This window comes from Rana temporaria, chromosome 10, assembly GCF_905171775.1.
Source record: "Rana temporaria chromosome 10, aRanTem1.1, whole genome shotgun sequence".
In the NCBI taxonomy this organism is placed as follows: domain Eukaryota; kingdom Metazoa; phylum Chordata; class Amphibia; order Anura; family Ranidae; genus Rana; species Rana temporaria.
Genome location: NC_053498.1, coordinates 47,940,387 through 47,954,516, shown reverse-complemented (window position 1 = coordinate 47,954,516; position 14,130 = coordinate 47,940,387).

Genomic DNA, 14,130 nt, shown 5'->3' with positions numbered 1-14,130 from the left:
CTGCACACACGCAGTAAGAGCGACTCGCTTAAGTGCTATGTAACAAAATAGTCGCAGTCACACCAACTGCGTTCAGGTGGTATTAAACAGCACCCACACAGTAAGAGCGACTGCGCTCAAGTGCTATGTAACAAAATAGTCGCAGTCACACCAACTGCGTTCAGGTGGTATTAAACAGCACCCGCACAGTAAGAGCGACTGCGCTCAAGTGCTATGTAACAAAATAGTCGCAGTCACACCAACTGCGTTCAGGTGGTATTAAACAGCAACCGCACAGTAAGAGCGACTGCGCTCAAGTGATATGTAACAAAATAGTCGCAGTCACACCAACTGCGTTCAGGTGGTATTAAACAGCACCCACACAGTAAGAGCGACTGCGCTCAAGTGCTATGTAACAAAATAGTCGCAGTCACACCAACTGTTTTCAGGTGGTATTAAACAGCACCCGCACAGTAAGAGCGACTGCGCTCAAGTGCTATGTAACAAAATAGTCGCAGTCACACCAACTGCGTTCAGGTGGTATTAAACAGCAACCGCACAGTAAGAGCGACTGTGCTCAAGTGCTATGTAACAAAACAGGCGCAATCACACCGACTGCGTTCAGGTGTTAGTAAACTGCACACACGCAGTAAGAGCGACTGCGTTCAGGTGCTATGTAACAAAATAGTCGCAGTCACACCAACTGCGTTCAGGTGGTATTAAACAGCACCCGCACAGTAAGAGCGACTGCGTTCAGGTGCTATGTAACAAAATAGTCGCAGTCACACCAACTGCGTTCAGGTGGTAATAAACAGCAACCACACAGTAAGAACGACTGCGCTCAAGTGTTATGTAACAAAATAGTCGCAGTCACACCAACCGCGTTCAGGTGGTATTAAACAGCACCCACACAGTAAGAGCGACTGCGCTCAAGTGCTATGTAACAAAATAGTCGCAGTCATACCAACTGCGTTCAGGTGGTATTAAACAGCACCCGCACAGTAAGAGCGACTGCGCTCAAGTGCTATGAACCAAAACAGGCGCAATCACACCGACTGCGTTCAGGTGTTAGTAAACTGCACACACGCAGTAAGAGCGACTGCGCTCAAGTGCTATGTAACAAAATAGTCGCAGTCACACTAACTGCGTTCAGGTGGTATTAAACAGCAACCGCACAGTAAGAGCGACTGCGCTCAAGTGCTATGTAACAAAATAGTCGCAGTCACACCAACTGCATTCAGGTGGTATTAAACAGCAACCACACAGTAAGAACAACTGCGCTCAAGTGTTATGTAACAAAATAGTCGCAGTCACACCAACTGCTTTCACGTGGTATTAAACAGCAACCGCACAGTAAGAGCGACTGCGCTCAAGTGCTATGTAACAAAACAGGCGCAATCACACCGACTGCGTTCAGGTGTTAGTAAACTGCACACACACAGTAAGAGCGACTCCGTTCAGGTGCTATGTAACAAAATAGTCGCAGTCACACCAACTGCGTTCAGGTGGTATTAAACAGCAACCGCACAGTAAGAGCGACTGCGCTCAAGTGTTATGTAACAAAATAGTCGCAGTCACACCAACTGCGTTCAGGTGGTATTAAACAGCACCCGCAGAGTAGGAGCGACTGCGCTCAAGTGCTATGTAACAAAATAGTCGCAGTCACACCAACTGCGTTCAGGTGGTATTAAACAGCAACCACACAGTAAGAGCGACTGTGCTCAAGTGCTATGTAACAAAACAGGCGCAATCACACCGACTGCTTTCAGGTGTTAGTAAACTGCACACACGCAGTAAGAGCAACTGCGTTCAGGTGCTATGTAACAAAATAGTCGCAGTCACACCAACTGCGTTCAGGTGGTATTAAACAGCACCCGCACAGTAAGAGCGACTGCGTTCAGGTGTTATGTAACAAAAAAGTCGCAGTCACACCAACTGCGTTCAGGTGGTAATAAACAGCAACCACACAGTAAGAACGTCTGCGCTCAAGTGTTATGTAACAAAATAGTCGCAGTCACACCAACTGCGTTCAGGTGGTATTAAACAGCACCCACACAGTAAGAGCGACTGCGCTCAAGTGCTATGTAACAAAACAGGCGCAATCACACCGACTGCGTTCAGGTGTTAGTAAACTGCACACACGCAGTAAGAGAGATTGCGCTCAAGTGCTATGTAACAAAATAGTCGCAGTCACACCAACTGCGTTCAGGTGGTATTAAACAGCAACCGCACAGTAAGAGCGACTGCGCTCAAGTGCTATGTAACAAAATAGTCGCAGTCACACCAACTGCATTCAGGTGGTATTAAACAGCAACCGCACAGTAAGAACAACTGCGCTCAAGTGTTATGTAACAAAATAGTCGCAGTCACACCAACTGCTTTCAGGTGATATTAAACAGCACCCGCACAGTAAGAGCGACTGCGCTCAAGTGCTATGTAACAAAATAGTCGCAGTCACACCAACTGCGTTCAGGTGGTATTAAACAGCAACCGCACAGTAAGAACGACTGCGCTCAAGTGTTATGTAACAAAATACTCGCAGTCACACCAACTGCGTTCAGGTGGTATTAAACAGCACCCGCACAGTAAGAGCGTATGCGCTCAAGTGCTATGTAACAAAATAGTCGCAGTCACACCAACAGTAAGAGCGACTGCGCTCAACTGCTTTCAGGTGGTATTAAACAGCACCCGCACAGTAAGAGCGACTACGCTCAAGTGCTATGTAACAAAATAGTCGCAGTCACACCAACTGCGTTCAGGTGGTATTAAACAGCACCCGCACAGTAAAAGCGACTGCGCTCAAGTGCTATGTAACAAAATAGTCGCATTCACACCAACTGCGTTCAGGTGGTATTAAACAGCAACCGCACAGTAAGAGCGACTGCGCTCAAGTGCTATGCAACAAAACAGGCGCAATCACACCGACTGCGTTCAGGTGTTAGTAAACAGCACCCGCACACTAAGAGCGACTGCGCTCAAGTGCTATGTAACAAAATAGTCGCAGTCACACCAACTGCGTTCAGGTGGTATTAAACAGCAACCGCACAGTAAGAACGACTGCGCTCAAGTGTTATGCAACAAAATAGTCGCAGTCACACCGACTGCGTTCAGGTGGTAATAAACAGCAACCACACAGTAAGAACGACTGCGCTCAAGTGTTATGTAACAAAATAGTCGCAGTCACACCAACCGCGTTCAGGTGGTATTAAACAGCACCCGCACAGTAAGAGCGACTGCGCTCAAGTGCTATGTAACAAAATAGTCGCAGTCACACCAACTGCGTTCAGGTGGTATTAAACAGCACCCGCACAGTAAGAGCGACTGCGCTCAAGTGCTATGTAACAAAATAGTCGCAGTCACACCAACTGCGTTCAGGTGGTATTAAACAGCAACCGCACAGTAAGAGCGACTGTGCTCAAGTGCTATGTAACAAAATAGTCGCAGTCACACCAACTGCGTTCAGGTGGTATTAAACAGCACCCGCACAGTAAGAGCGACTGCGTTCAGGTGTTATGTAACAAAAAAGTCGCAGTCACACCAACTGCGTTCAGGTGGTAATAAACAGCAACCACACAGTAAGAACGACTGCGCTCAAGTGTTATGTAACAAAATAGTCGCAGTCACACCAACCGCGTTCAGGTGGTATTAAACAGCACCCGCACAGTAAGAGCGACTGCGCTCAAGTGCTATGTAACAAAATAGTCGCAGTCACACCAACTGCGTTCAGGTGGTATTAAACCGCACCCGCACAGTAAGAGCGACTGCGCTCAAGTGCTATGTAACAAAACAGGCGCAATCACACCGACTGCGTTCAGGTGTTAGTAAACTGCACACACGCAGTAAGAGAGATTGCGCTCAAGTGCTATGTAACAAAATAGTCGCAGTCACACCAACTGCGTTCAGGTGGTATTAAACAGCAACCGCACAGTAAGAGCGACTGCGCTCAAGTGCTATGTAACAAAATAGTCGCAGTCACACCAACTAGATTCAGGTGGTATTAAACAGCAACCGCACAGTAAGAACGACTGCGCTCAAGTGTTATGTAACAAAATAGTCGCAGTCACACCGACTGCGTTCAGGTGGTAATAAACAGCAACCACACAGTAAGAACGACTGCGCTCAAGTGTTATGTAACAAAATAGTCGCAGTCACACAAACCGCGTTCAGGTGGTATTAAACAGCACCCGCACAGAAAGAGCGACTGCGCTCAAGTGCTATGTAACAAAATAGTCGCAGTCACACCAACTGCGTTCAGGTGGTATTAAACAGCACCCGCACAGTAAGAGCGACTGCGCTCAAGTGCTATGTAACAAAATAGTCGCAGTCACACCAACTGCGTTCAGGTGGTATTAAACAGCACCCGCACAGTAAGAGCGACTGCGCTCAAGTGCTATGTAACAAAATAGTCGCAGTCACACCAACTGCGTTCAGGTGGTATTAAACAGCAACCGCACAGTAAGAGCGACTGCGCGCAAGTGATATGTAACAAAATAGTCGCAGTCACACCAACTGCGTTCAGGTGGTATTAAACAGCACCCACACAGTAAGAGCGACTGCGCTCAAGTGCTATGTAACAAAATAGTCGCAGTCACACCAACTGTTTTCAGGTGGTATTAAACAGCACCCGCACAGTAAGAGCGACTGCGCTCAAGTGCTATGTAACAAAATAGTCGCAGTCACACCAACTGCGTTCAGGTGGTATTAAACAGCAACCGCACAGTAAGAGCGACTGTGCTCAAGTGCTATGTAACAAAACAGGCGCAATCACACCGACTGCGTTCAGGTGTTAGTAAACGGCACACACGCAGTAAGAGCGACTGCGTTCAGGTGCTATGTAACAAAATAGTCGCAGTCACACCAACTGCGTTCAGGTGGTATTAAACAGCACCCGCACAGTAAGAGCGACTGCGTTCAGGTGCTATGTAACAAAAAAGTCGCAGTCACACCAACTGCGTTCAGGTGGTAATAAACAGCAACCACACAGTAAGAACGACTGCGCTCAAGTGTTATGTAACAAAATAGTCGCAGTCACACCAACCGCGTTCAGGTGGTATTAAACAGCACCCACACAGTAAGAGCGACTGCGCTCAAGTGCTATGTAACAAAATAGTCGCAGTCATACCAACTGCGTTCAGGTGGTATTAAACAGCACCCGCACAGTAAGAGCGACTGCGCTCAAGTGCTATGTAACAAAACAGGCGCAATCACACCGACTGCGTTCAGGTGTTAGTAAACTGCACACACGCAGTAAGAGCGACTGCGCTCAAGTGCTATGTAACAAAATAGTCGCAGTCACACCAACTGCGTTCAGGTGGTATTAAACAGCAACCGCACAGTAAGAGCGACTGCGCTCAAGTGCTATGTAACAAAATAGTCGCAGTCACACCAACTGCATTCAGGTGGTATTAAACAGCAAACACACAGTAAGAACAACTGCGCTCAAGTGTTATGTAACAAAATAGTCGCAGTCACACCAACTGCTTTCACGTGGTATTAAACAGCAACCGCACAGTAAGAGCGACTGCGCTCAAGTGCTATGTAACAAAACAGGCGCAATCACACCGACTGCATTCAGGTGTTAGTAAACTGCACACACACAGTAAGAGCGACTGCGTTCAGGTGCTATGTAACAAAATAGTCGCAGTCACACCAACTGCGTTCAGGTGGTATTAAACAGCAACCGCACAGTAAGAGCGACTGCGCTCAAGTGTTATGTAACAAAATAGTCGCAGTCACACCAACTGCGTTCAGGTGGTATTAAACAGCACCCGCACAGTAAGAGCGACTGCGCTCAAGTGATATGTAACAAAATAGTCGCAGTCACACCAACTGCTTTCAGGTGGTATTAAACAGCACCCGCACAGTAAGAGCGACTGCGCTCAAGTGCTATGTAACAAAATAGTCGCAGTCACACCAACTGCGTTCAGATGGTATTAAACAGCAACCACACAGTAAGAGCGACTGTGCTCAAGTGCTATGTAACAAAACAGGCGCAATCACACCGACTGCTTTCAGGTGTTAGTAAACTGCACACACGCAGTAAGAGCAACTGCGTTCAGGTGCTATGTAACAAAATAATCGCAGTCACACCAACTGCGTTCAGGTGGTATTAAACAGCACCCGCACAGTAAGAGCGACTGCGTTCAGGTGTTATGTAACAAAAAAGTCGCAGTCACACCAACTGCGTTCAGGTGGTAATAAACAGCAACCACACAGTAAGAACGACTGCGCTCAAGTGTTATGTAACAAAATAGTCGCAGTCACACCAACTGCGTTCAGGTGGTATTAAACAGCACCCACACAGTAAGAGCGACTGCGCTCAAGTGCTATGTAACAAAACAGGCGCAATCACACCGACTGCGTTCAGGTGTTAGTAAACTGCACACACGCAGTAAGAGAGATTGCGCTCAAGTGCTATGTAACAAAATAGTCGCAGTCACACCAACTGCGTTCAGGTGGTATTAAACAGCAACCGCACAGTAAGAGCGACTGCGCTCAAGTGCTATGTAACAAAATAGTCGCAGTCACACCAACTGCATTCAGGTGGTATTAAACAGCAACCGCACAGTAAGAACAACTGCGCTCAAGTGTTATGTAACAAAATAGTCGCAGTCACACCAACTGCTTTCAGGTGATATTAAACAGCACCCGCACAGTAAGAGCGACTGCGCTCAAGTGCTATGTAACAAAATAGTCGCAGTCACACCAACTGCGTTCAGGTGGTATTAAACAGCAACCGCACAGTAAGAACGACTGCGCTCAAGTGCTATGTAACAAAATAGTCGCAGTCACACCAACTGCATTCAGGTGGTATTAAACAGCAAACACACAGTAAGAACAACTGCGCTCAAGTGTTATGTAACAAAATAGTCGCAGTCACACCAACTGCTTTCACGTGGTATTAAACAGCAACCGCACAGTAAGAGCGACTGCGCTCAAGTGCTATGTAACAAAACAGGCGCAATCACACCGACTGCGTTCAGGTGTTAGTAAACTGCACACACACAGTAAGAGCGACTGCGTTCAGGTGCTATGTAACAAAATAGTCGCAGTCACACCAACTGCGTTCAGGTGGTATTAAACAGCAACCGCACAGTAAGAGCGACTGCGCTCAAGTGTTATGTAACAAAATAGTCGCAGTCACACCAACTGCGTTCAGGTGGTATTAAACAGCACCCGCACAGTAAGAGCGACTGCGCTCAAGTGATATGTAACAAAATAGTCGCAGTCACACCAACTGCTTTCAGGTGGTATTAAACAGCACCCGCACAGTAAGAGCGACTGCGCTCAAGTGCTATGTAACAAAATAGTCGCAGTCACACCAACTGCGTTCAGATGGTATTAAACAGCAACCACACAGTAAGAGCGACTGTGCTCAAGTGCTATGTAACAAAACAGGCGCAATCACACCGACTGCTTTCAGGTGTTAGTAAACTGCACACACGCAGTAAGAGCAACTGCGTTCAGGTGCTATGTAACAAAATAATCGCAGTCACACCAACTGCGTTCAGGTGGTATTAAACAGCACCCGCACAGTAAGAGCGACTGCGTTCAGGTGTTATGTAACAAAAAAGTCGCAGTCACACCAACTGCGTTCAGGTGGTAATAAACAGCAACCACACAGTAAGAACGACTGCGCTCAAGTGTTATGTAACAAAATAGTCGCAGTCACACCAACTGCGTTCAGGTGGTATTGAACAGCACCCACACAGTAAGAGCGACTGCGCTCAAGTGCTATGTAACAAAACAGGCGCAATCACACCGACTGCGTTCAGGTGTTAGTAAACTGCACACACGCAGTAAGAGAGATTGCGCTCAAGTGCTATGTAACAAAATAGTCGCAGTCACACCAACTGCGTTCAGGTGGTATTAAACAGCAACCGCACAGTAAGAGCGACTGCGCTCAAGTGCTATGTAACAAAATAGTCGCAGTCACACCAACTACATTCAGGTGGTATTAAACAGCAACCGCACAGTAAGAACAACTGCGCTCAAGTGTTATGTAACAAAATAGTCGCAGTCACACCAACTGCTTTCAGGTGATATTAAACAGCACCCGCACAGTAAGAGCGACTGCGCTCAAGTGCTATGTAACAAAATAGTCGCAGTCACACCAACTGCGTTCAGGTGGTATTAAACAGCAACCGCACAGTAAGAACGACTGCGCTCAAGTGCTATGTAACAAAATAGTCGCAGTCACACCAACTGCATTCAGGTGGTATTAAACAGCAAACACACAGTAAGAACAACTGCGCTTAAGTGTTATGTAACAAAATAGTCGCAGTCACACCAACTGCTTTCACGTGGTATTAAACAGCAACCGCACAGTAAGAGCGACTGCGCTCAAGTGCTATGTAACAAAACAGGCGCAATCACACCGACTGCGTTCAGGTGTTAGTAAACTGCACACACACAGTAAGAGCGACTGCGTTCAGGTGCTATGTAACAAAATAGTCGCAGTCACACCAACTGCGTTCAGGTGGTATTAAACAGCAACCGCACAGTAAGAGCGACTGCGCTCAAGTGTTATGTAACAAAATAGTCGCAGTCACACCAACTGCGTTCAGGTGGTATTAAACAGCACCCGCACAGTAAGAGCGACTGCGCTCAAGTGATATGTAACAAAATAGTCGCAGTCACACCAACTGCTTTCAGGTGGTATTAAACAGCACCCGCACAGTAAGAGCGACTGCGCTCAAGTGCTATGTAACAAAATAGTCGCAGTCACACCAACTGCGTTCAGATGGTATTAAACAGCAACCACACAGTAAGAGCGACTGTGCTCAAGTGCTATGTAACAAAACAGGCGCAATCACACCGACTGCTTTCAGGTGTTAGTAAACTGCACACACGCAGTAAGAGCAACTGCGTTCAGGTGCTATGTAACAAAATAATCGCAGTCACACCAACTGCGTTCAGGTGGTATTAAACAGCACCCGCACAGTAAGAGCGACTGCGTTCAGGTGTTATGTAACAAAAAAGTCGCAGTCACACCAACTGCGTTCAGGTGGTAATAAACAGCAACCACACAGTAAGAACGACTGCGCTCAAGTGTTATGTAACAAAATAGTCGCAGTCACACCAACTGCGTTCAGGTGGTATTGAACAGCACCCACACAGTAAGAGCGACTGCGCTCAAGTGCTATGTAACAAAACAGGCGCAATCACACCGACTGCGTTCAGGTGTTAGTAAACTGCACACACGCAGTAAGAGAGATTGCGCTCAAGTGCTATGTAACAAAATAGTCGCAGTCACACCAACTGCGTTCAGGTGGTATTAAACAGCAACCGCACAGTAAGAGCGACTGCGCTCAAGTGCTATGTAACAAAATAGTCGCAGTCACACCAACTGCATTCAGGTGGTATTAAACAGCAACCGCACAGTAAGAACAACTGCGCTCAAGTGTTATGTAACAAAATAGTCGCAGTCACACCAACTGCTTTCAGGTGATATTAAACAGCACCCGCACAGTAAGAGCGACTGCGCTCAAGTGCTATGTAACAAAATAGTCGCAGTCACACCAACTGCGTTCAGGTGGTATTAAACAGCAACCGCACAGTAAGAACGACTGCGCTCAAGTGTTATGTAACAAAATACTCGCAGTCACACCAACTGCGTTCAGGTGGTATTAAACAGCACCCGCACAGTAAGAGCGACTGCGCTCAAGTGCTATGTAACAAAATAGTCGCAGTCACACCAACTGCGTTCAGGTGGTATTAAACAACAACCGCACAGTAAGAGCGACTGCGCTCAAGTGCTATGTAACAAAACAGACGCAATCACACCGACTGCGTTCAGGTGTTAGTAAACTGCACACACGCAGTAAGAGCGACTGCGCTCAAGTGCTATATAACAAAATAGTCGCAGTCACACCAACTGCGTTCAGGTGGTATTAAACAGCACCCACACAGTAAGAGCGACTGCGCTCAAGTGCTATGTAACAAAATAGTCGCAGTCACACCAAATGCGTTCAGGTGGTATTACACAGCACCCGCACAGTAAGAGCGACTGCGCTCAAGTGCTATGTAACAAAATAGTCGCAGTCTCACCAACTGCCTTCAGGTGGTATTAAACAGCAACCGCACAGTAAGAGCGACTGCGCTCAAGTGCTATGTAACAAAATAGTCGCAGTCACACCAACTGCGTTTAGGTGGTATTAAACAGCACCCGCACAGTAAGAGCGACTGCGTTCAGGTGCTATGTAACAGCACACACGCAGTGACACCAACTGCGTTTAGTTGCTATTAAACAGCACACACACAGTAAGAATGACTGCATTTCTGTGCAATTCAATAGCCCAGTTGCATTAACAGTGACTGCCTTAAAATAAATAAATAAATTGCACACGTGCAGTAACAGGTAATGCGTGTATGTGCAATTAACTAGCACACGTTGAATAACACCGACTAATATTTTAAAGCTAATCCCTAATGCAGGCAATACCACACGTTAGAGCGCTGCATGTAGAACAATCTCCTGCCTGACAGATACTAATAGCAGATCTAGCTGAGCTATACAGTTTATAAATATATTGACAACTCCTAGGGATGTGAATATATTCTCTACAAACTGTAGATTTAACTATACTGACTAGCCTTCCTGCTCTATCTATCTATCTATCTTTCTATCTATCTATCTATCTATCTATCTATCTGGTAGAAAAGACACAGTGGGCCAGATTCATGAAGCACTTACACCGTTTTTTCGGTAGATGCACGGCGTAAGTGCAAATTTGCACCGGCGGATCCCTGCGCCTTACCCAGAGAACCAGATTACGCCTCCAAATAGACTTCATCGCCTCGGTGTAACCTTTCCACGCCGGCGCGGCGTTGGCGCAGATTTACGCTGGTCGGATCTGGCGCAGCCATGGTTTTTGTGTTTTAAATATGCAAATGAGGTTTTTGGGCCGATTCATCAACTTAAGCTTGACCGGCGCAGGCTACTCCCGGTGAGCGGAGCTGAAATTTCCGGTGCAAAGTTACACCTCATAAAAGCAGGGGTAACTTTGCACCAAACTTGCAGAGGTCAGCTGGAGAGCAGCTAAAGCAGCAGCGTTACAAACGAACTGAGCAACAACACTTGCTGGACAACACATAGAGGCGGTCCCCATGTTGGGAGAGGCCCTCAATAATTACAGCCCTCTCCTCTGGGCTGAAATTGGTCATCCGCCCACCTGAGGATTCCTCATCAGCCATAACTGCCCCACCACAATGCAAACGACCTAGCTTAGAAAAAAAAAGCTTCAGTACATTTGCACCTGCAGGGCGGAAGTCTGGGCTGATTCATGGACTGGGCTTTGGTAGTGGGTCGGCGTAGCTCAGGGATCACGCCGGGGCGCAGTTCTGAGCATGTGCAGATTGGGGCATTTACCCCTGGATGTCACTGAGCATGTGCGGTCTAAGATGCGCCCCGGCGTGACCCATGCGCCACGGTCGGCACTTCATTAGCATAGGGTGACTCCCAGTTGGCCTTACCCAGTGGGCCAGATTCATGTACAATGGTGCAGATTTGCACCGGCGTGGTGCATCATTTTTAGACTACACCGGTCCAGCGCGGAGCGGCAGTTAGGTGATTCAAGAAACTTTTTTTGTCTACGATGCCCCAGCGGGGCGGATTTTAGATGGCGTAAGGCGGGGTAAGGCCAAATGGGAGTCACCCTATGCTAATGAAGTGCCGACCGTGGCGCAGGGGTCACGCCGGGGCGCATCTTAGACCGCACATGCTCAGTGACATCCAGGGGTAAATGCCCCAATCTGCACATGCTCAGAACTGCGCCCTGGCGTGACCCCTGAGCTACGCCGGCCCACTACCAACGCCCAGTCCATAAATCAGCCCAGACTTCCGCCCTGCAGGTGCAAATGTACTGAAGCTTTTTTTTTCCAAGCTAGGTTGTTTGCATTGTGGTGGGGCAGTTATGGCTGATGAGGAATCCTCAGGTGGGCGGATGACCAATTTCAGCCCAGAGGAGAGGGCTGTAATTATTGAGGGCCTCTCCCAACATGGGGACCGCCTCTATGGGCCACAGAGTGGCTGCCCCTGGCATGTTGGCACACAGATGTGTTGTCCAGCAAGTGTTGTTGCTCAGTTTGTTTGTAACGCTGCTTTAGCTGTTCTCCAGCTGACCTCTGCAAGTTTGGTGCAAAGTTACCCCTGCTTTTATGAGGTGTAACTTGGCGCCGGAAATTTCAGCTCCGCGCACCAGGAGTAGCCTGCGCCGGTCAAGCTTAAGTTGATGAATCGGCCCAAAAACCTCGGGCCAGATTCATGAAGCACTTACACCGTTTTTTTGGTAGATGCGCGGCGTAAGTGCAGATTTGCGCCGGCGGATCGCTGCGCTGTACCCAGAGAACCAGATTACGCCTCCAAATAGAGTTCATCGCCTCGGCGTAACCTTTCCACGCCGGCGCGGCGTTGGCGCAGATTTACGCTGGTCGGATCTGGCGCGGCCATGGTTTTTGTGTTTTAAATATGCAAATGAGGTTTTTGGGCCGATTCATCAACTTAAGCTTGACCGGCGCAGGCTACTCCTGGTGCGCGGAGCTGAAATTTCCGGCGCCAAGTTACACCTCATAAAAGCAGGGGTAACTTTGCACCAAACTTGCAGAGGTCAGCTGGAGAGCAGCTAAAGCAGCAGCGTTACAAACAAACTGAGCAACAACACTTGCTGGACAACACATCTGTGTGCCAACATGCCAGGGGCAGCCACTCTGTGGCCCATGTTGGGAGAGGCCCTCAATAATTATAGCCCTCTCCTCTGGGCTGAAATTGGTCATCTGCCCACCTGAGGATTCCTCATTAGCCATAACTGCCCCACCACAATGCAAACGACCTATGGGTAAATAGTGATTCTGCGCAACATATCACGCTAATGAAATTGTGGTATCACATAAACACAATGAATGTAAGAGCTGACAATTATCAGCATATAATGTTCAAAATGCAAGAAAAAAGTGTATATATAAATAAATAGTGAGTCCAAAAATATATATATATGCTCAAATCATAAATAATGAGTCCAAAATAAATAATACTCAAAAAGTGAATGTGCCAGAATATATGAGCAGCTATATGCAGAGAAATGGAATAAAGTTCAATCCCAATAGTAAACACAAATCAGCTGTCAGGACAGATATTCTGAATGCACTGGATGGAGGTAAGCACCAGCTCTATGGTGTGAGTGCACGGCCGTGCGATGGAAGAAAAACCAGATCCCTGGCTGAGCTCCCGGGACTCTTACCTCTCAGCCCTCCTTAATGGGCAATGATGTACAGGTCACTCGCAGCCTTCTATGGGTGGTCCCTGATGTTTCCTCTCTTGATCTAATGAATCCTTCCTTTGTTGGGACAAAAGCTCCTCAAAACCGGATGGGTGATGTGGGTTAGAAGAGAGAGAGAGAGGGGACTCCCATAGTGAGGTAACGTTTGGTGCAGGTGAAAATATTTTATTAAGGAAAAAACCTGCGCTTACATTAAAAGAAAAAATAAAGTGCAACGAGGAAACAAACAAGCGGCGTTTGAATCGCCAGCTTACGTCACTCCGGGTGTACGGCCTCCAATCCCTACGCGTTACGACACCACGTGTCTTCGTCTGGGGATTCCCCAGACGAAGACACGTGGTGTCGTAACGCGTAGGGATTGGAGGACGTACACCCGGAGTGACGTAAGCTGGCGATTCAAACGCCGCTTGTTTGTTTCCTCGTTGCACTTTATTTTTTCTTTTAATGTAAGCGCAGGTTTTTCCTTAATAAAATATTTTCACCTGCACCAAACGTTACCTCACTATGGGAGACCCCTCTCTCTCTCTCTTCTAACCCACATCACCCATCCGGTTTTGAGGAGCTTTTGTCCCAACAAAGGAAGGATTCATTAGATCAAGAGAGGAAACATCAGGGACCACCCATAGAAGGCTGCGAGTGACCTGTACATCATTGCCCATTAAGGAGGGCTGAGAGGTAAGAGTCCCGGGAGCTCAGCCAGGGATCTTGTTTTTTTTCCATCGCACGGCCGTGCACTCACACCATAGAGCTGGTGCTTACCTCCATCCAGTGCATTCAGAATATCTGTCCTGACAGCTGATTTGTGTTTACTATTGGGATTGAACTTTATTCCATTTCTCTGCATATAGCTGCTCATATATTCTGGCACATTCAC